Source organism: Oncorhynchus kisutch, linkage group LG11 (genome assembly GCF_002021735.2).
Source record: "Oncorhynchus kisutch isolate 150728-3 linkage group LG11, Okis_V2, whole genome shotgun sequence".
Lineage (NCBI taxonomy): Eukaryota > Metazoa > Chordata > Actinopteri > Salmoniformes > Salmonidae > Oncorhynchus > Oncorhynchus kisutch.
Window position 1 is genome coordinate 59,460,704 of NC_034184.2, and position 22,860 is coordinate 59,483,563.

The 22,860-nt window shown below is 43.6% G+C and overlaps 1 protein-coding gene across 2 annotated transcripts in view; it reads left to right on the forward strand.

Moving 5' to 3' along the window:
- The first annotated feature begins 5,227 nt into the window (after nt 1–5,227).
- The window catches only part of myripb (myosin VIIA and Rab interacting protein b), a 197,537-nt gene continuing 179,904 nt past the window's right edge, over nt 5,228–22,860 (forward strand). For both annotated transcript variants that reach the window (XM_031835980.1, XM_031835981.1), the window contains exon 1: nt 5,228–5,752. The gene's annotated coding sequence lies outside the window, so the exon portion shown is untranslated. The remainder of the gene's footprint in view (nt 5,753–22,860) is intronic.

The window sequence follows — 22,860 nt, forward strand, 5'->3', positions numbered from 1 at the left end:
TGCTGGGAAAATCCCTATCGGGCACAAACATGCTTTAAAAAAGGTAGGACATGTAGACCTATACTCATTATGGTTGAAGATTACTGTGACTGTAAGTGATACTGGTGCGTTGGTGTGTGTTTAAAGAACAGCACACGTTGTACATGTCACGGCTGATTTTCTCCTCTTCGTCTGAAGAGGAGGTGTAGCAGGGATCGGACCAATACGCAGCGTGGTAGGTGTCCATAGTTGTTTTTAATGACTAAACCAAAACACTAACCGAACCGCGAATAACCGAACCGCGAATAACCGAACCGCGAATAACCGAACCGTGAATAACCGACCCAGTCCCGTGTGGCACAAACACTGACACAGGAAACAATCACCCACAAAGTACCCACAGAATATGGCTGCCTAAATATGGTTCCCAATCAGAGACAAGGATAGACAGCTGCCTCTAATTGAGAACCAATCTAGGCAACCACAGACATACACTATACCTAGAAAGGAGACAACCCCCATAAACATACAAAAAACCCTAGACAAGGAAAAACACATACATCACCCATGTCACACCCTGACCTAACCAAAATAACAAGGAAAACAAAGAATACTAAGGTCAGGGTGTGACAGTGCATGTACCAGTAATGAGTCCCATGTTCCTCGCTGAATGCTGGAAAAACACCTGTAACAAGCAGCCTCTTTGGATTTATGAAAAATTCAACACACAGAGTACTTAAGCCACAGAAAATTGTCAGAGAAGTTAATTTGATACCGGTATTGAAAGAGAAGGGCCAAATAATGCAACGTTGGTCGGGAAACATGTTCCCTTTCTTCCATGTATGACGAGGAGCTTGTTGCAATTCTGCTTTAGATCTGCTTAACAGTATTCATCTGCCGATGGTCTGAAGCTGAGCTCAGGCTGCAGTGACTCAGCATGATTAGATAGATGATTAGATCGATTTGCTGATCCACAAGGAACCATTAAACATTGATAACCACAAGTGATCATTCACTTCTAAAAGTCTAAGCCTTGAGCAGGAGGGGGGGGGGAGGGGTCTATTAAAGCTATTGTTTTTAGATGGTCATACCATGGATAATTTATCTATTTGATTTTGAATTTTAGGATCCCTGTAAGGTATCAAAAAATACATAAATATAGAATTTGGCCTTTACTACTATAGCCCATAGAAACGCGTTGAATAACACATTCATAAATTTAAAAATAAATCATTAGGAATAAGGTTTTGAAGTGTCTTTCCTTTATCTAGGAGAAATAAGAAAGCTAAGGAAATATTTGTGTTTTTTTGGACACCCACTTAACCCCATTTCTGTTGTTGGCACAAAACTACCCTTTCTACTTTTTTAAACTGGTACCGGTTACCTTCAGACGAGTTCCATGACGCTACAGACAGAAGTTGGCACATCGGTGGTACCGACTTCAGACGTACCACCGATGGGGCTTGTGGGGGTCGTAGAGCAAAACGGAGAACACCATCACGAGAATCTCATCTTTCCATAGACTGAATGCCAAACTGTTCGGAACGCTACAGACGTTTCCGTGATAAGACTTTGGGGATGTCTCATGGTCTGACAAACACCGCTCTAGCTCGGCCACCTTCCACCGTTGATGCGGGATACCCACATAGGCGGGTGCGATGGGTTGACACGCAGCCCATGTGTATCTCTAGCTTAAATTGATTGATTTTGATGGGTATTTTTAGTATTATGCTACTTAGATTGATGCACTGGTGTGTCAAAAGACTCTTGAGGATTCAACCACTGATGACCATTCATGTTATCAATCACATCCCCCCCTCTCACCTGGTATGATCGATGTGTTTTACTGTTCACAGTTTTTAAGGGGATTGGATGTTGATGATTGATGTTCCACACTCTGAACCGTCCAAAGAGTGCGTACATAAGCATTAGTACGCATTCTGTTGTATCTGAGATTATGTCAACATCAACTAGGAAAGTGACGATATAGATGGAGACATCTGACAGAGGACATGACTTGTACACACTGTACATCATACCGGGTGAGAGGGCAATGTGATTGATAACATGAATGGTCAACAATGGTTAATGGTTACTTAGGTAATGAACAAAACAATAGAAAAGGCACTGTTAGGTTCAAATTGATCTTAAAAGTTTGTAACGCATGTGTCACTTAATATCTTTTCCGCTCCAATCCTAAGAGGCAAATCTGTGTTAATGTGCACCACTGAACAGCCGCTACGCAGTCATGCTGTCAGACAAAAGTTTAGGATTAAAGTGACAATTGATATGGTATTTTTTCTTGAGTGGATAGCTAATTTGATGCAAGAAGCCTTAACAGATATTGTATTTGACAAAAACATGAACATTTCAAACATTGATTACATTGGTCCACGATCACATTCGGTATGTCTCTTTATTTCATTTTTGTTTTAAGCCTTATCACAAACCTTAACCCTTACCGTACATACATTTCCAGTCAAAAGTTTGGACACACCTACTCATTCAAGGGTTTTTATACATTGTAGAATACTAGTGAAGATATCAAAACTATGAAATAACACATATAGAATCATGCAGCAACCAAAAAAAGTGTTAAACAAATAGATTCTATTAAGATTCTTCAAAGTAGCCACCCTTTGCTTTGATGACAGCTTTGCACACTCTTGACATTCTATCAACCAGCTTCATTAGGGATGCTTTTCCAACAGTCTTGAAGGAGTTCCCACATATGCTGAGCACTTGTTGGCTGCTTTTCCTTCACTCTATGGTCCAACTCATCACAAACCATCTCAATTGGGTTGAGGTTGGGTGATTGAGGAGGTCAGGTCATCTGATGCAGCACTCTCCTTGCTGGTCAAATAGCCCTTACACAGCCTTGAGGTGTGTTGGGTCATTGTCCTGTTGACTAAGTGACCCCAAACCTTTGAACGGTAGTGTCTATATACACATCTTTTTAAAATATACTTTATATTTACCCTGCCTCTGATTCCAAAGGTTGCAAGTTCAAATCCAGCAATTTAAAGTTAAAATTTTAATTTTAAGTCTATCACAAACCTTAATCCTTAAAATATTTTTGTTAATGCCTAAATCCCTAACCTTAAAAACACTGAGTTAATGTATAAACTTGACCTTAAACACTCAACTTCAAAATGTAACATTTGGGAAACATGGATGAACGTCTTATTCTGAATTAAGACAGAGAGCTAGTTGCTCTATTTATGAGTGGAAACACTTGGGAATAGATTTCCTAAATTAAAATAATTTTGCGTCTCAACTTTGAGGGGCAAAATAAATTCAGCCGTGGGGTGGGACGTATTTGGCCCCGTGGGCCACCAGTTGACAATCCCTGCTCTAGCATGAGGCACCTTGATGTACCAGTAAACCCCCTGTTGTAGTTAGTAATGTAATGAGCAGATTTGTATCCGTACACTGTGAAAGATTCTCCATGTCAATTAATATCATATTATATATATATATTATATTATATATTATATTATATATTATATCACAGCCTAACAACCATTGTAATGACAGAATGTTGATGGTGACAATCTAATGTTCATTATTCAAATGCTAATGTCATGATAACGACTGTAGTTGGTCCTCAAAGGAAATAAAGTAGATGGTATTCAATAGAAGTTAATGAACTTTCTTATCTCTTCCCGTTCGCTTCATTAGCTGCATTTTTTTTCATACACTCACTGGAAGCTAATATGAAGTATTTCTGAGAATGTAATAAAGTGGCTGTAATAAAGACGCTCTGTCCCAGACAAGTGATTTTTGGGACACATTAATTGTGGATCCTTTAAAGATCTTCACAATGACTAGTCCTGATGAGTCATAGGGGTTCGGGCCTACATGAAGGACTTCTACAATGCTAGTGATTAATTGTGAGTTCTTCTGTTCAATTTGATATGAAGAAGAGATCCAACGCAAAACATGAATGTGAACGGTATATTTTTAGACAGTTATTACTTTTAATTGCGTGCGCACATCATGATATATTGCATTTACATGTTGTTTAAACATATGAAAATATTTGTATTCATAAATAAGATGAAGTAATCTGCATCCTTGGTTTGGTGTTTTAACGGTTTAGTCTTGCCTCAGAGAACATAAGCATACAGGTATAGACAGGAACCCACAGTATATATGGGATGAAATAGAAAGTTCTGTCACTCCACTTCCTTCATTATAGGCTTCCGTTCACAGCACAGTATTTTTTTGTCAGCGTTAACCTATTTGATTGTGTGTAGTACTCTTCATTTGTGTTGAAAGTCTGTAATACTAGTTTGAACACAGAGAGGGACGAAAAAGCCCCAGAGGTCCCCACAGGGACATCTAATCTGTGTAAGGCACCATAGCTGTCTGTCTGTCGTGGGTGTCAGAGAGTGGAGGAGGAAATGGGCTGGATCTTATTCATGCTGTTCTCTTTGCTGAAATCAAAAGTGCTTTGCTGTCTTCTTCTTTTTCTCCACTACATTGCTCTCCTCAGCACTTTCCTAGCAGATCAAGTGTTGATAAAGAGACAAAGCCTCCACCTTCTCCTTTAGGCTCCTTTGTGGCTTCTGTCCAGATCTCTGCACACCACCCCAGCCACTGCTCACCCCCCACCCTGCTTCGCAATCCATTGCTGAGGGTTTATGTGCCAAGCCCTGATTCAGCAGGAACAACGATTGATTATGCTGAGATGGTGATGTTTTCAGAGCAGAGGGAAAAATCTATGTTGACACACTAACTCTGCTCCCCACTTGATGAGGCCAAATAGTAGAATGTTCATGTTTATCCAGATTTATGAGGTTTTGGTTGGTAAAGACTCAGTTATTTATCATTGGGGGTTGGCTTGAACAGACTGAGTTGTTGAACTTCTAAATTACTTCTACCCACATTTGCATAACATGAAAGTTTCAAATTTTCTATAGCCTACTCATCAGTTTGTTCGGGGTTGCATGCATGGCAGAATGGTAAACTAGAAAGAAAGAATTTGAATTTGAATGGAGAATAAAAAGAAAGAATTTGAATTTGAATGGAGAATATGCACTGCGCCCCCTGATTTCTAAAGCAAAGTCCAATGAACGTTATCAGCTCACCATCCAGCCTACACAGCAGAATTGTATATTCATTTCGTGTTAATTGAGTTCTTTGATCCAGCGGGCACCAAGAGAGACAGAGAGATACTGCATGTCTAATTAGTTTACCATGCCTTTGTATCTGCACGCACATCTCAACAGAGTGCCAGTAGCGTTATGAATGAACGCACCGCGCGAGTTAATTCTGCGGTAGCAGGGCTCGCGCTGCCTCCTCGAGTACCGGTGTCGGCTTGAGGCTCTCTGATTGGCTATCTCACAGCATGCCCAGGTGCTGACAAGAGGATGGAATCAGCAGCTGGATCTCACCGCGTTGCATGACAGGGACACCAAGAACAAGGTGCGCCTGGCTATCTTTCCAGTTTTATGCTACCCAGATATTTTTTTGAAATTGGCAGGAGAATCATCAACACAAGGAGAACAATTATACGTAAAGTCTCACCTCAGCGGGTCTGCGCCCTCTCACTGTAATCCAAACCTCGTGACTCTTCTACGGTCCCTGCTGCAACCGCTGCGTAGGGAAAATAACCCGAAGGCAAGGCAGTCAAAGTATCTGAGAGACATATGTGGAGGAAGTTTACCCTTGTACACGTATCTGAACGCATCCTCCCACGTTGTGTGTCTGGGAGAGCGCTCTGTTTGGAGTCTGTAGCTGGCAGTCATCCGGCGCCCATTGATCTCGTGTAAGTGATCGATTATCAATTCAACTTCTCCTTTTGAGTTATTATAGTCTACCTTTGCCATATGATCGCAAGTAGCATTGACCAAAATTAAGAATGCCCAGATTCAAGATTGAAATAAACTTAGTCCTTGTTGAGAAATATATAGACAGAGGCTACCTTGCATGATAGGCCTATATATACGTTTGTTTACCTCGTTATAGCCTATCCATGTGGACAGATATGACCTGTTTAAAAAAAAAAATCATTAGCCTGTTTTCTGATAAAGGTGACACAACATAGCGGGAACCGAAATCCCCTCACCACATTCGTTTATCAACGCCACCTGTTATGCATGTTGATCACTGATGTTCATGCATGACATTGATAATGTGTTTCAATGGATGGATAGCTGCACTGCAGCAATTGAATTCACGAGGTTCGATCTGAGAAAAAAGGATTGCGTAGATTACACCCTGATTTAAACGTCAATGTAGTTGTAGCCATAGAAATATAATCACATTCATGCAAAATGCATAAAGAGACCTGGCAATCGGTGTAAATGCGACATATCAGGCACAACGTGGTCAATTTCAGGATGCATGATGCAGCGGTAATATACAGGCTAATATAGGTAATTGTGAACAAGTGTTTGGATGCCTCTGACGGTGCAAGGAGGAGTGGCATTGGTCAAAACCATGGCAATGAATGAATATGGGTGAGAGTGAGTCACGAGAGCGGATTAGATCAGCGGGAGAAATGTGATGTGTTTCAGGCTGCCAAAAAGTGACGGCTTACAGTCATACATTCAGTGTCTGGACGGGGGGGACTTGGTGGGAGTTTTATATTTACTAATGTAATATTATATCCCATGATGTATACTTTGTATTTGGAGCCTTAATATAAGCAAAGCAAGCATGCATACTGAGTGTTGGCTGCAGACACTGTGATGCCTAGACTTAGTGATGCCATTGTTCTCACCTGTTGGTCAGCAAGGTGATGTGTGAAAATGTATGACAATACAGACTGCAAAATGCTAAGTGTTATTATCTTATGGACACATAAAAAAAGCAGGCCTTATTATACTACTGCACCTGTCTATGTTTAACCTATGATTGGCAAAATATTGTCTTTAAATTCAACAACATCCTACTCTAGGTTAACAATTGGCTACTCACAATAATTAACATCAATATGCCACATTGTGTACATCTGATAGGCTATCAATGTTTATTATAGGCTTAGTATACATCTGTATGGTGTGTTATGTTGATGTCAAGTGATGTCATCAGCACAGTTACACAGTAGTTTATTCACAGAAACCGTTGGATACTGCAGGTTGCGAATACAATGCAGCTTATTCTCACCTTGCCGCCTACTATAGAGGGTGGTAATTGGGAGGAATGTGCAGGGTGTGATACGATGTAAGACAGTGACAAATGATCAGGTGTTCTTCCCAACCTGAAACCTGCGTTCCCACGTACAGGGCCCAGAATAGGTCCGAAATGGCACCCTAATTCCCATAGTGCTTGGCTCTGGTGAAAAGTAGTGCACTATATAGGGAAGTGGTGCCATCTATGTATTCAGTTGTTTTCACACCCTCTATCTCCAACATTAACCCTGAAATCACAGAGCCTTGCTATTGGTCACACATCATAGGCCAATGGATAAACTTCAAGTGGCTAAGTCCTTTCATTTTATTCATAAGATACCTCTTAGAATTCAAATGTCCTTCTCACTCAGTGGATGCGTAACAAATGGCAGCATATACCCTCCATATTGCACTTATTTTGACCAGAGCCCTTTGGGTCCTTGTCTAAAGTAGAGCACTATTTACAGTAAGGGTGTCTTTACGGATGCAGATAGTGAGAGCTGTCCTCTCCCTTCTGGTTGAGGGTAAGCACTGATCCTTAAGCTAGCCTCCGAGAGGCTAAAACAAGCAGTTAATTTAGTGCTTGGCTGCCCCTGCCCTTTGAGCTCACAGGCCTGCTTGTTATGCATTCATCTGCTGTGGAGCCCTAGCTGGGTTGCATTGACACCATTACTGTATGTAACAGACAGCCTAGCCAACATACAATAAGGTTGTCAGTGTGTGGTTTCATGTCACAATGTGTTAGTAGGTCTGTGCATAATATTGTGTGTGTGTGGGTGGGTGGGTGGATGGATGTACCCGTGTCGATGTATGTGTGAATTTCCATTTGAGTGTGTGGGTTTCTGTCTCTGAAGAATAGCATACCCTCCTAACCTTGGACATCCTCAGCTGAGATGTTCTTCAGTCTGACCTAGTTCCATCCGGTATCCACAATCCTGGCCTGTATGTTGCTGTTACATACTGTATCTATTCAATACATATGCTCTCAATACACATGGTGTTATTATTGTCTCTCATTTAGTCACACACACAAAGGCCAGGGAAGTCAAAGCTGAACAACAACTAACATTGTTTGTTTACTTAAAGAGAAAGCATCAATTGAAACAGGATGACGGAAAGGACACCAGATCAGTTGGATAACAAAGCAAGCCTATCATGTAGGAACTGTCTTCCTTTGTGCAATCATGAGTCTAAAGGAGGAGATGAGGATTGCAGATGATTTTGAGCATTAGCGTTACATATGCAAATAATGAGTTGTGAATGGTTTCCTTTTTTTATATATCAATACCAAATTCAATGTGGTTAATCTTAGTGATGTCCATGATGGCGATGACAAGTTTCAAGTTGATAGGCCACTGTGGAGTGGATTTACAGTGGTTTAAATGGACATGTAAAATCAGATTGTTGATTTGTCTGACTGGCTGAACAACACCTTATCATCTGAAGCTGTGGAATACCATCATCCAAGACCTGCCAAATCTCTACATGCATTTGTTTTTTACAGCGTCTTTGAGATTCTCTTTGTAATGACAAGCGCTATATAAAATACATCTATGATTATTATTGTGATGAGTCCAAAAACCAAGTTTAGAGTGAATCTAACTTTAGTCAATAATAATTATGATTATTTTAAGCATTAGCGTTACATAGTCCAAAAAGTGAATCGTTAATATTTGCCTTCTTTTTTAAGATATCAATGCCAAAGTTAACATGGTTCACCGTGGTAATGTCTTTGATACCCTAAACCGTTTCAAGTTCATAGGCCATTGTGAAGTGGTTTTTCAAAGGGTTTTATTTTATCAAAACTTACCTGACATTTCTCAGTCATCTCTAAACCAATCCCTTATCCTTTCTCAAACTAAATTAAGATATATACCAAGGGCCTACATACAGAATGTGTTATTGGGAAAGGTTTTCAAAAAAGAAGGCACATTTGTTCAGCATGAGTAAAGACATGTACATACTGTGATGGCCCTGAATTTGTCTGAACCGTCTCAGTGATTCTCCTTCCAATAGGGCGCTTCCCCTTTAATTCCCAATTAAATAGCCAGCATCAGCTGCGCAAAAGTGGGGTTGTGATGGAGAGGTGAATGAGGATGTGTTCAACCCTCAGTTCTGAAGCTTCTCTCTTCCGTTTGTTTTGTTGCATTTAAAAGTGTGCTTTTGTAGCCTAATGGCAAGTTTACCCAGGATTGGATGCACTCTTTGCTTCCGTTGGAGTCCGTTGTTCTTTGTGGCTTTTCTCCTCTGGAGATCTGCTGGCAGATTGGATTGTCTGACTGACCACAATCTTTTTGTATACGGTATTTCATTTGTTTAGGTGTGATGTATTCCGTGATGATTTATGTAGTTAGTTGTAAGTGAGGACGTATTAGGGTTTGATACGCTTTATAGTTGTGTGGAAAAATAATTGTTATTTTGATTGTATGATTGACACTGGGTTTACACTACACTTGTATGAACGGACAACCGTTGCGTGAGTAAGGTCACTTGAGTTCCCTAAACTTCTTTACCGGGCTGGACTCTTTTTAGGCCCGAGGTACAGGACTTTTCTGGAAGAACCAGAACTCATTGTTGTTATTATTATGTGTGTGTGATCATTTATATTGGTAATACAACCCATGCAAAAGAATACAGTTGTTTTTGAAGTTATTTCCAATGTGTTAAGGGTTTATGAAAAGTGTATTTCCATCCTGACTTTGACATATGTCCTTTTGTATTGGTGTAGACTTGACGGACCAGATGGGACTCATTCCCTCCCAAACCAAAAGGAGAAACCAATATTTTCTCTGGTAGATACAACCTACCTGGCACCCCTATAAACAATAACCTCAAGTCAAAACCGTTACAATACAAAGTTTCAAGTCTCTGTCAAACGGGGCGGTGGATATGTGAGAATGCTTATAGCAGTGCCCCCTGTAGGCCAATCGGTGCAATTCTATTAGACCAAGTTCTCATGGACTCTAGTTTCTGTGTGCCAATTACAAAAATTAGCAATCTATGCTTGAGTTTTTTTTACCATGTCATGGGGAAAAAACGTGAACCCCCCCAATGAGGAGTTGCATTGTGGGATTGATGGTGTCTATGATGACTCATTAGTTCGGGTTAGGCTATCCATGTATTGGTGATGTAAAACTAGGGCAATTCCACAGTAAAGGAATCATTCCAAGGGTTTTCTTTATTTTCACTATTTTCTAGTGAAGACATAGAAACTATGAAATAACACATGGAATAATGCAGTAACCAAAAAAGTGTTAAACAAATCAAAATATATTTGAGATTCTTCAAAATTAGCCACCCTTTGCCTTGATGACAGCTTTGCACACTCTTGACATTCTCTCAACCAACTTCATGAGGTTGTCACCTGGAATCCATTTCAATTAACAGGTGTGCCTTGTTAATTTGTGGTATTTCTTTCCTTCTTAATGCGTTTGAGCAGTGTTAGTGTTGTAGTGTTGACAAGGTAGGGGTGAGGACCGCCACAGGAAAGGAAGAACCAGAGTTACCTCTGGTGCAGAGGATAAGTTCATTAGTTACCAGCCTCAGAAATCTTAGCCCAAATAAATGCTTTACAGAGTTCAAGTAACAGACATCTCAACATCAACTGTTCAGAGCAGACTGCATGAATCAGTCCTTCATGGTCGAATTGCTGCAAAGAAACCACTACTAAAGGACACAAATAATAATAAGAAACTTGCTTGTGCCAAGAAACAAAAGCAATGGACATTTAACCAGTGGAAATCTGTCCTTTGGTATGATGAGTCCAAATGTGAGATTTTTGGTTCCAAGCGCTGTGTCTTTGTGAGACGCGGAGTAGGTGAACAGATGATCTCCGCATGTGTGGTACCCACCGTGAAGCATGGAGGTGTGATGGTGTGGGGGTGCTTTGCATTGAAACTGTCTGTGATTTATTTAGAATTCAAGGCACACTTAACCAGTGTGGCTACCACAGCATTCTGCAGTGATATGCCATCCCATCTGGTTTGCGTTTAGTAGGACTACCATTTGATTTCTCAACAGGACAATGACCTGAAACACACTTCCAGACTGTGTAAGGGCTATTTGACCAAGAAGGAGAGTGATGGACTGCTGCATCAGTTGAGCTGGCCTCCACAATCATCCAACCTTTTGAGATGGTTTGGGATGAGTTGGACAGCAGAGTGAAGGAAAATAAGCCAAAAAGTGCTCAGCATATGTGGGAACTCCTTCAAGACTGTTGGAAAAGCATTCCAGGGGAAGCTAGTTGAGATTGCCAAGAGTGTGAAAAGCTGTCATCAAAGCAAAGGGTGGCAAACTTTGAAGAATCTAAAATCTGAAATATATTTAGATTTGTTTAACACTTGTTTTTTTTACTACATGATTTCATCGTTTTGATGTCTTCACAATTAATTCAACAAAAAATGTTTTTAAAAACCCATGAATGAGTAGAGGTGTCCAATCTTTTGACTGGTTCTTTACGTGAAACCAAAACCATTTTATTTCAAAAACCTGTCACGCCCTGACCTTAGTTTCCTTAGTTTTCTTTATTATTTTGGTCAGGTCAGGGTGTGACTAGGGTGGGTATGTTAGTTTTTGTATTGTCTAGTTTTTTTTGTATATCTAGGGTTTTTTGTAAGTCTAGGTATATGTAAATCTATGGTGGCCTGAATTGGTTCCCAATCAGAGGCTGCTGTCTATCGTTGTCTCTGATTGGGGACCATATTTAGGTAGCCATTTTTCCATAGGGTATTTGTGGGATCTTATTCTATGTTTAGTTGCCTGTCTGCACTTCTCATATTTAGCTTCACGGTTTGTTTGGTTATTTTGTTAGTTTTTTCAGTGTTCTTTCTTAATTAAAGAAGAATGTATGTATATCACGTTGCGCCTTGGTCTTCTCCATACAACAAACGTGACAAAACCATAGAACTCTATGCCCAAGGACTACTTTGAACTATTTACGCAGATCATTTCACAAAAACAAATAATGGAAGAACTGTGTAGATGCAAAGATTGTTAACAGAATTACAGTCAAATCTCCCTCAGTTTTGTTAAATACATTGCTTTCAGAAAGTATTCACACCCCTTTTTAAATTTTTTGTTGTTGGTTTAAATCCGGGATTTAAAATGATTGAATTGTATTTATCTCTACTGTGCTGTACTGTGATGTCCAAACTTGTGAAACTTATACATTCTTTCTGCAGGCATCTTTGAATCTTAATTTGGAGCGTAGACATTGACTTCAGCAAGTATTCATACCCCTTGATTTTTCCCCCACATTTTGTTGTGTTACAGCCTGAATTAAAAATTTATTCAATTGTTTTGTTTTTCTCACTCGTCTACACAAAACAATGCATAATAACAAAGTGAAAACATACTTTTAGACATTTTTGCTAATTTATTGAAAATGAAATACAGAAATATATTATTTTTGTCACAGTACCCCATAATGTCAAAGTGTAATTATTATTTCAAAATATTTACAAATGAATGAAAAATCAAGAATCTGAAATGTATTCAATACCTAAAGGGACTCCCTCTGTGTGCAATAACGGTGTTTAACATGATTTTTTTTCATCTCTGTACGCCACACCTACAATTATCTGTAAGGTCCCTCAGTCAAGCAGTGAATTTCAAACACAGATTCAACCTCAAAGATCTGGGAGGTTTTCCAATGTCTCGCAAAGATAGGCACCCATTGGTAAATAGGTAAAAATGAAAAAAAGCCGACATTGAATTCCCCTTTGAGCATGATGAAGTTATTAATTACACTTTGGATGGTGTATCAATATACCCAGTCACTGTCATGACTTCCGCCGAAGTCGGATCCTCTCCTTGTTCGGGCGGCGCTCGGCGTCACCGATCTTCTGGCCATCATCGATCCATTTTCCATGTGTTTTGTTTTGTTTTGTTTTTCCTCACACCTGGTTTCAATTCACTCAAATATTTAACCATCTGTCCCCCCCATGTGTGGGATTGTTTATTGTAAGTGCTTGTGCACATGTTCTACTCATGTTATGCCGTTGGTTTTGCTATTAAACTGCTTGGGCTATTACTTAGTTCTGCTCTCCTGCGTCTGACTTCCCTGCTACCGGTTATGCACCCCTTACAGAATCCCACACCCGAATATGGAGTCAGCAGGAGCAGGTGCCCCTGGTATTTATTTATTTAATTTTATTTTATTTCACCTTTATTTAACCAGGTAGGCTAGTTGAGAACAAGTTCTCATTTGCAACTGCGACCTGGCCAAGATAAAGCATAGCAGTGTGAGCATACAACAAAGAGTTACACATGGAGTAAACAATTAACAAGTCAATAACACAGTAGAAAACAAAGGGGGGGTCTATATACAATGTGTGCAAAAGGCATGAGGAGGTAGGCAAATAATTACAATTTTGCAGATTAACACTGGAGTGATAAAAGATCAGATGGTCATGTACAGGTAGAGATATTGGTGTGCAGAAGAGCAGAAAAGTAAATAAATAAAAACAGTATGGGGATGAGGTAGGTGAAGAAGGGTGGGCTATTTACCAATAGACTATGTACAGCTGCAGCGATCGGTTAGCTGCTCAGATAGCTGATGTTTGAAGTTGGTGAGGGAGATAAAAGTCTCCAACTTCAGCGATTTTTGCAATTCTTTCCAGTCACAGGCAGCAGAGTACTGGAACGAAAGGCGGCCAAATGAGGTGTTGGCTTTAGGGATGATCAGTGAGATACACCTGCTGGAGCGCGTGCTACGGATGGGTGTTGCCATCGTGACCAGTGAGCTGAGATAAGGCGGAGCTTTACCTAGCATAGACTTGTAGATGACCTGGAGCCAGTGGGTCTGGCGACGAATATGTAGCGAGGGCCAGCCGACTAGAGCATACAAGTCGCAGTGGTGGGTGGTATAAGGTGCTTTAGTGACAAAACGGATGGCACTGTGATAGACTGCATCCAGTTTGCTGAGTAGAGTGTTGGAAGCCATTTTGTAGATGACATCGCCGAAGTCGAGGATCGGTAGGATAGTCAGTTTTACTAGGGTAAGCTTGGCGGCTTGAGTGAAGGAGGCTTTGTTGCGGAATAGAAAGCCGACTCTTGATTTGATTTTCGATTGGAGATGTTTGATATGAGTCTGGAAGGAGAGTTTGCAGTCTAGCCAGACACCTAGGTACTTATAGACGTCCACATATTCTAGGTCGGAACCATCCAGGGTGGTGATGCTAGTCGGGCATGCAGGTGCAGGCAGCGACCGGTTGAAAAGCATGCATTTGGTTTTACTAGCGTTTAAGAGCAGTTGGAGGCCACGGAAGGAGTGTTGTATGGCATTGAAGCTTGTTTGGAGGTTAGATAGCACAGTGTCCAAAGACGGGCCGAAAGTATATAGAATGGTGTCGTCTGCGTAGAGGTGGATCAGGGAATCGCCCGCAGCAAGAGCAACATCATTGATATACACAGAGAAAAGAGTCGGCCCGAGAATTGAACCCTGTGGCACCCCCATAGAGACTGCCAGAGGACCGGACAGCATGCCCTCCGATTTGACACACTGAACTCTGTCTGCAAAGTAATTGGTGAACCAGGCAAGGCAGTCATCCGAAAAACCGAGGCTACTGAGTCTGCCGATAAGAATATGGTGATTGACAGAGTCGAAAGCCTTGGCAAGGTCGATGAAGACGGCTGCACAGTACTGTCTTTTATCGATGGCGGTTATGATGTCATTTAGTACCTTGAGTGTGGCTGAGGTGCACCCATGACCGGCTCGGAAACCAGATTGCACAGCGGAGAAGGTACGGTGGGATTCGAGATGGTCAGTGACCTGTTTGTTGACTTGGCTTTCGAAGACCTTAGATAGGCAGGGCAGGATGGATATAGGTCTGTAACAGTTTGGGTCCAGGGTGTCTCCCCCTTTGAAGAGGGGGATGACTGCGGCAGCTTTCCAATCCTTGGGGATCTCAGACGAGATGAAAGAGAGGTTGAACAGGCTGGTAATAGGGGTTGCGACAATGGCGGCAGATAGTTTCAGAAATAGAGGGTCCAGATTGTCAAGCCCAGCTGATTTGTACGGGTCCAGGTTTTGCAGCTCTTTCAGAACATCTGCTATCTGGATTTTGGTAAAGGAGAACCTGGAGAGGCTTGGGCGAGGAGCTGCGGGGGGGGCGGAGCTGTTGGCCGAGGTTGAAGTAGCCAGGCGGAAGGCATGGCCAGCCGTTGAGAAATGCTTATTGAAGTTTTCGATAATCATGGATTTATCAGTGGTGACCGTGTTACCTAGCCTCAGTGCAGTGGGCAGCTGGGAGGAGGTGCTCTTGTTCTCCATGGACTTCACAGTGTCCCAGAACTTTTTGGAGTTGGAGCTACAGGATGCAAACTTCTGCCTGAAGAAGCTGGCCTTAGCTTTCCTGACTGACTGCGTGTATTGGTTCCGGACTTCCCTGAACAGTTGCATATCACGGGGACTATTCGATGCTATTGCAGTCCGCCACAGGATGTTTTTGTGCTGGTCGAGGGCAGTCAGGTCTGGGGTGAACCAAGGGCTGTATCTGTTCTTAGTTCTGCATTTTTTGAACGGAGCATGCTTATCTAAAATGGTGAGGAAGTTACTTTTAAAGAATGACCAGGCATCCTCAACTGACGGGATGAGGTCAATGTCCTTCCAGGATACCCGGGCCAGGTCGATTAGAAAGGCCTGCTCACAGAAGTGTTTTAGGGAGCGTTTGACAGTGATGAGGGGTGGTCGTTTGACTGCGGCTCCGTAGCGGATACAGGCAATGAGGCAGTGATCGCTGAGATCCTGGTTGAAGACAGCGGAGGTGTATTTGGAGGGCCAGTTGGTCAGGATGACGTCTATGAGGGTGCCCTTGTTTACAGAGTTAGGGTTGTACCTGGTGGGTTCCTTGATGATTTGTGTGAGATTGAGGGCATCTAGCTTAGATTGTAGGACTGGCGGGGTGTTAAGCATATCCCAGTTTAGGTCACCTAACAGAACAAACTCTGAAGCTAGATGGGGGGCGATCAATTCACAAATGGTGTCCAGGGCACAGCTGGGAGCTGAGGGGGGTCGGTAACAGGCGGCAACCGTGAGAGACTTATTTCTGGAGAGAGTAATTTTCAAAATTAGTAGTTCGAACTGTTTGGGTATGGACCTGGAAAGTATGACATTACTTTGCAGGCTATCTCTGCAGTAAACTGCAACTCCTCCCCCTTTGGCAGTTCTATGGTATGTGGGTCGAGGAGCTTGTCCAGGAAGACACAGCAATGCTCCACAATCTCGGCGCCGCCATGGACCGCGTCGTCCAAGCTATGGACCGCTGGGAGAGACTGAGAGTGCCTTCAGTACCTCCACCAGCACAACAGGGGCCTCCACTACTCGCTACCCCTGGACCCGGTTCCAGTGTGATTCACTTCGCCCTCCCCGGGGAGTACGATGGGACGGCTGTACGCTGTCAGGGTTTCCTGCTGCAGTTGGAGCACATGTTGGCAACCGTCCACCTGGCTCCTTCGGGCCGTGAAAGGGTGTCCGCCCTCGTCTCATGCCTCTCGGGGAAAGCCCTGGAGTGGGCCAACGCCGTGTGGGTGGAAAGAGATGCGGTGATGGACCACTTTGAGGAGTTCACCCGTTGTTTCCGGGCAGTCTTCGACCACCCACCCGAGGGTAGAGTGGCGGGTTAATGTCTTTTCCACCTGCGGCAGGGGACAAGAAGAGCACAGGAGTTCGCTTTGGACTTTCGGACCCTGGCCGTCGGTGTGGGATGGAACGACAGGGCCCTGTTCGACCACTATCGCTGTGGTTTGCGCGAGGAAGTCCGTCGAGAGTTAGCTTGCAGGGACACCACCCTCACATTCGACCAGCTGGTGGACCTGTTCATTCGGCTGGATAACCTGCTGGCTACCCGCGGACGTCCAGATCGGGGTCTGTTGGTTCTATCCCCATAGTTTACGGATCCCTATCGTTCCTGTGGATATGCCCTTCCCGGTTCACGCCTTGAGATAGTCGACCATTAGGGTCAGGGTTGACTAGGGAGGCCACCACTCCTCTGGGCATGGGGACGCAGGGGGTCACACGGAGAGAATCAGTCTCTTTCTCATTGACTCTCCTGCGTTTCCCATGGTGCTAGGCCTACCCTGGTTAGCTTGTCATGACCCCACTGTTTCATGGCAACGGTCGCCAGAGTGCTCAGGGAGGTGTTTAGGGGTTTCCGTTGGTGCTTCTACGGTGGAAAGTCCAGACCAGGTCTCCACCGTGCGCATTCCCCCCAAATATTCCGATTTGGCTCTCGCCTTCTCCAAAAAGAAGGCGACTCAATTACCACCCCATCGATGGAGGGATTTTGCGATAAATCTCCTGGTAGACGCCGAATTTCCCAGGAGTCACGTGTATCTCCTGTCACAGGCGGAGACAGTGGCTATGGAAACATATGTCTCCGAATCCCTGCGTCAGGGGTACATTCGGTCCTCCACTTCACCCGTCTCCTCAAGTTTATTTTTTGTGAAGAAGGATGGAGGTCTGCGCCCATGTATTGACTATCGAGTACAGTTACTCGCTACCTTTTATCGCCACGGCAATTGAGTCAATGCACGGAGCACGCTTCTTCATCAAACTTGATCTCAGGAGTGCTTACAATCTGGTGCGTATCCGGGAGGGAGACGAGTGGAAGACTGCATTCAGTACGACCTCAGGGCATTATGAGTACCTCGTCATGCTCCATCAGTTTTCCAAGCCTTTGTAGACCAGATTTTCAGGGACGTGCATGGGCAGGGGGTAGTGGTGTATATTGATGACATTCTAATATACTCCCCCTACACGCCCCGAGCATGTGTCCCTGGTGCGCAAGGTGCTAGGTCGACTGTTGGAGCATGACCTGTACACCAAGGCTGAGAAATGCCTGTTCTTCCAACAGTCCGTCTCCTAGGGTACCGCATTTCCACCTCAGGTGGAGATGGAGTGACCGCATCTCAGCCGTGCGTAATTGGCCGACTCCCACCATAGTAAAGTAAGTCCAGCTGTTCCTAGGGTTTGCCAATTACTACTGGAGGTTTATCCAGGGTTTTGGTGAGGTAGCGGCTCCCATTACCTCATTGCTGAAGGGGGGGCCCGGTACTTTTGCAGTGGTCAGCTGAGGCGGACAGGGCTTTTGGTCACCTGAGGGCTCTGTTTACCTCGGCTCCCATGCTGGACCATCCGGATCCCTCTTTTGCGTTCACAGTGGAGGTCGACGCGTGCTCTCTCAGCGGTCGGGTACGCCACCGAAGCTCAGCCCGGTGGAGTGAAACTTAGAAGCGGGGGACCGGGAGCTGTTGGCTGTCGTCAAGGCTGTGATGGCGTGGAGACATTGGCTTGAGGGGGTTGAATACCATTTTCTCATCTGGACTGACCACTGCAATCTGGAGTACATCCGGGCAGCTAGGAGACTGAACTCTCACCAGGCAAGGTGGGGCATGTTTTTCACCTGTTTTTTTTCCCCCTTCACACCAGGTTTCCAAAACGTGAAGGCAGACTCACTGTCCCCGACTGTATGACACAGAGGAGCGGCCCATGGATCCCATTCCTGGCCTCCTGCCTGGTGGCGCCGGGTAGTGTGGGAGCTGGACACGGACATTGAGCAGGCGTTACGTGCAGAGCCCACTCCCCTCCAGTGCCCCGATGGGCGTCTGTACGTTCCGTCTGCTGTCCGTGACCGGTTGATCTATTGGGCCCACATGTCACCCTCCTCTGGTCATCCTGGGATTGGTCGGACGGTGCACTGTATGGTTGGGATGTACTGGTGGCCTACCTTGGCCAAGGACGTGAGGGTTTATGTTTCCGCCTGCTCGGTGTGCGCCCAGTGCAAGGCTCCTAGGAACCTGCCCAGAGGGAAGCTACACCCCCCTACACCCCCCCCCCCCCCCACAGAGTAACACCATCCTGGTCGGTTCTCTAAGTCCTGCAGTCCCCTCCCTCTGCCCGGTCACCCTATGGCCCTACAGATTGCGGAGGCCTTGTTTACGCACTTCTTACGGAACTACAGGGTGCCTGAGGATATAGTGTCTGATCGAGGTCCCCAGTTCACTTCGACGGTCTGGAAGGCGTTCATGGATTGTCTGGGGGTCTCGATCGGCCTTACCTCTTGGTTTCATCCCGAGAGTAATGGGCAGGTGGAGAGAGTGAACCAGGATGTGGGCAGGTTTCTGCTATCGTATTGATAGGATCGGTGTTGGGAATGGGCAGCGTTCGTGCCCTGGGCCGAGATGGCTCAGAACTCACTCCGCCACTCCTCCACTAACCTCTCCCCCTTCCAGTGCGTACTGGGGTACTGTCACGACTTCCACCGAAGTCGGCTCCTCTCCTTGTTCAGGCGGCACTCGGCAGTCGGCATCGCCGGTCTTCTAGCCATCATCGATCCATTTTTCATTTTCCATCTGTTTTGTCTTGTTTTTCCTCACACCTGGTTTCAATTCCCTCAATTACTTGATGTGTATTTAACCCTCTGTTCCCCCCATGTATTTGTGTGGGATTGTTTATTGTAAGTGCTTTTGCACATGTTGACTGGTGCGCGATGGATTTTGTACGATGTCTGGTTACTCTTTATGCCGTTGGTTTTGCTATTAAACTGCTTCGGCTATTACTTAGTTCTGCTCTCCTGCGTCTGACTTCCCTGGCACCGGTTATGCTCCCCTTACAGTCACTACTAAGATACAGGCATCTTTCTTAACACATTTGAAGGAAGGAAACCTCTCAGGGATTTCATCATGAGGCCAATGGTGACTTTAAAACAGTTACAGAGTTTAATGGCTGTGATAGGAAAAAACTGAGGATGACTCAACAACATTGTAGTTGCTCCACAATACCAACCTGATTGACAGAGTGAAAATTAGGAAGTCTGTACAGAATAAAAATATTCCAAAAACATGCATCGTGTTCAACAAGGCACTAAATTAATACTACAGAAATTGTTGCAAATCAATTAAGCTTTTTGTCCTGAGTACAAAGTGTTACCTTTGGGGCAAATCCAATACAACACATTAGCTAAAGGGTAGAGCTGCCGCTTTCAAGGAGCGGGACTCTAACCCGGAAGCTTATAAGAAATCCCCCTATGCCCTCCGTCGAACCATCAAACAGGCAAAGCGTCAATACAGGACTAAGATCAGATTGTACTACACAGACTCCTGACGCTTGTCGGATGTGGCAAGGCTTGCAAACCATTACAGAGTACAAAGGGAAGCTAGTGGAACAGGTTGAGTGCTTCAAGTTCCTTGGCGTCTACATCACCAACAATCTAACATGGTTCAAGCACACCATGACAGTCGTGAAGAGGGCACGACAAAACGTATTCCCCCTCAGGAGACTGAAAGGATTTGGCATGGGTCCTCAGATTCTCGAAAGGTTTTACAGCTGCACCATCGAGAGCATCCTGACGGGTTGCATCACTGCCTGGTATGGCAACTGCTCGTCCTCCGACCGCAAGGCACTACAGAGGGTAGTGCCTATGGCCAAGTACATCACCGAGGCCAAGCTTCCTGCCATCCAGGTCCTCTACACCAGATGGTGGCAGAGGATGGCCCTAACAATTGTCAAAGACTCCAGCCACCCTAGTCATAGACTGTTCTCTCTGCTACCGCATGGCAAGTGGTACTGGAGCGCCAAGTCTAGGTCCAAGAGGCTTCTAAACAGCTTCTATCCCCAAGCCATATGACTCCTGAACGTCTAATCAAATGGCTACCCAGACCTTTTGCACCCCCCCCTTTCTACGCTGCTGCTACTCTCTGCTATTATCTATGTATAGTCACTTTAATAACTCTACCTACATGTACATATTACCTTGACACCGATGCCCCCGCACATTGACTCTGTTCCGGTACCCCCTATATAGACTCACTATTGTTATTTTACTGCTGCTCTTTAATTATTTGTTACTTTTATCTCTTACTTTTAAAGTGTTTTCTTAACTTCATTATTGGTTAAGGGCGTGTAAGTAAGCATTTCACTGTAAGGTCTACCTGTTGTATTCGGCACATGTGACAAATAGCATCTGATTTGATTACTGAGTACCACTCCATATTTTCAAGCATAGTGGAGGCTGCATCATGTTATGAGTATGTTTGTAATCGTTAAGGCCAAATCTACACTATTGCTTACCAAGAAGTCAGTGAATGAGTGGTCAAGTAACAGTTTTGTCTTAAATCTACTTGAAAATATATGGCAAGACCCTGTGTGGTTGTCTAGCAATGATCTACAACCAATTTGACAGAGCTTGAAGAATTTTGAAAAGAATAATGGGCAAATGTTGCACTACCCAGGTGTGGAATGATCTTAGAGACTTACCCAGAAAGACTCAGCTGTTATCACTGCCAAAGGTGTTTCTGCAAAGTATTGACTCAGAGGTGTGAATACTTATATACATTAGAGATTTCTGTATTTAATTTGCAATACATTTGCAAAAATATCTCAAATATTGTTTTAACTTTATTATGGTTTATTGTGTGTAGATGGGGGAGATAAACAAAACAATTTAATCAATTTAGATTTTTCTTTTAAATCAAGGGGTATAAATACTTTCTGAAGACATGGTAGGCTTCAAATTAAGATTCAAAGATGTCTGCAGAAAAAACATCTATGTTTCACAAGTTTAGACATCACAGTACTGTAGAGTACAGTACATTATACATTATTCACTACTTTTACTGTACCGCACGCTACTGTGCTTCACTGGAATGTGCTGTCCAAACTTGTGAAACATTGTTGTCTATGATTGGTTCCAATTTGGTCTGTCACCAATCATGGACGTCTACGTTTGGGCCAGTCCGGACCAAAAATCTACATCTGTAGACGTTGAAATCAAGGCCGGTCCGGACCAGATCAAAAAACATCTGTGGGTGTTGAAATCAAGGCCGGGGCGGACTGACCAAATTTAAACTACTTTTTAACTTCCATGGATGTTCTTTGTCGGTCAGTGCTCAGGAGGTGCAGATGCTGGTTATAGTAAATGGAAAGAGGGGGCTCATGGGTGAGAGAGAGATGAGCTGAACTTGATTTCTGTACTCTGATTTCCCATTGTAGCCAATTGAATTGCAGTATTCCATTATAGATTTTTTTCAGTAATTATGTTACTGAATGGGTAACAGAATTCTGAGTTTTAATAATTTAATAATAAATTAAAAAATGATATATCAGTTTAACTAGGCTTGGGCGGTATCCAGATTGTCATACCTTCATACCGACCTTGTGTCATACCAGGATATTGGGTAATACCGACACTGAACACAAGGAGCACTGTCTTCAAACCCCACTTATACTCTGTAATCCGAAGGTTAGGAATGCTAATACTAAGTACATGTAAAATCCCAAAGAGAATGCAAAGAAGCGCATTGCCAAAATTTAGTACAGTTTCTGACCTAAACTACACAAGTATACAAATAACTCAAAAATACTACTCACAGTTTACCTCACGCATGAAACAAATATTAGCCAGCAAGGCTCTTGATCCAGGAGGGGATCCTCTGCTGTTACCAAGCGAAAGCTTGATTTAAGAAAGAAGCTAACAACTCAGCTAGATAGCTAACTAGCTACTAAATTAGCAAACCAAATACACAACTTAGAGAATTTAGCACATTTTAGACCGTTAATTGAATAGTTATAAGATATCTAGCTGGCAAACATTTAGTTGTGAATTCCATACTGTCATCACCTGGCGCATGCTGCACAACAGTAAGTGACTCACAAGGCTCTGGTCTCTCGTCATTGTATGCTTGTAAACCAACACCATGTGACGCGTGACTGGGGACTACCATAAGCTTCATAATAATGTGACAGGTGAGATAAAGCACATTG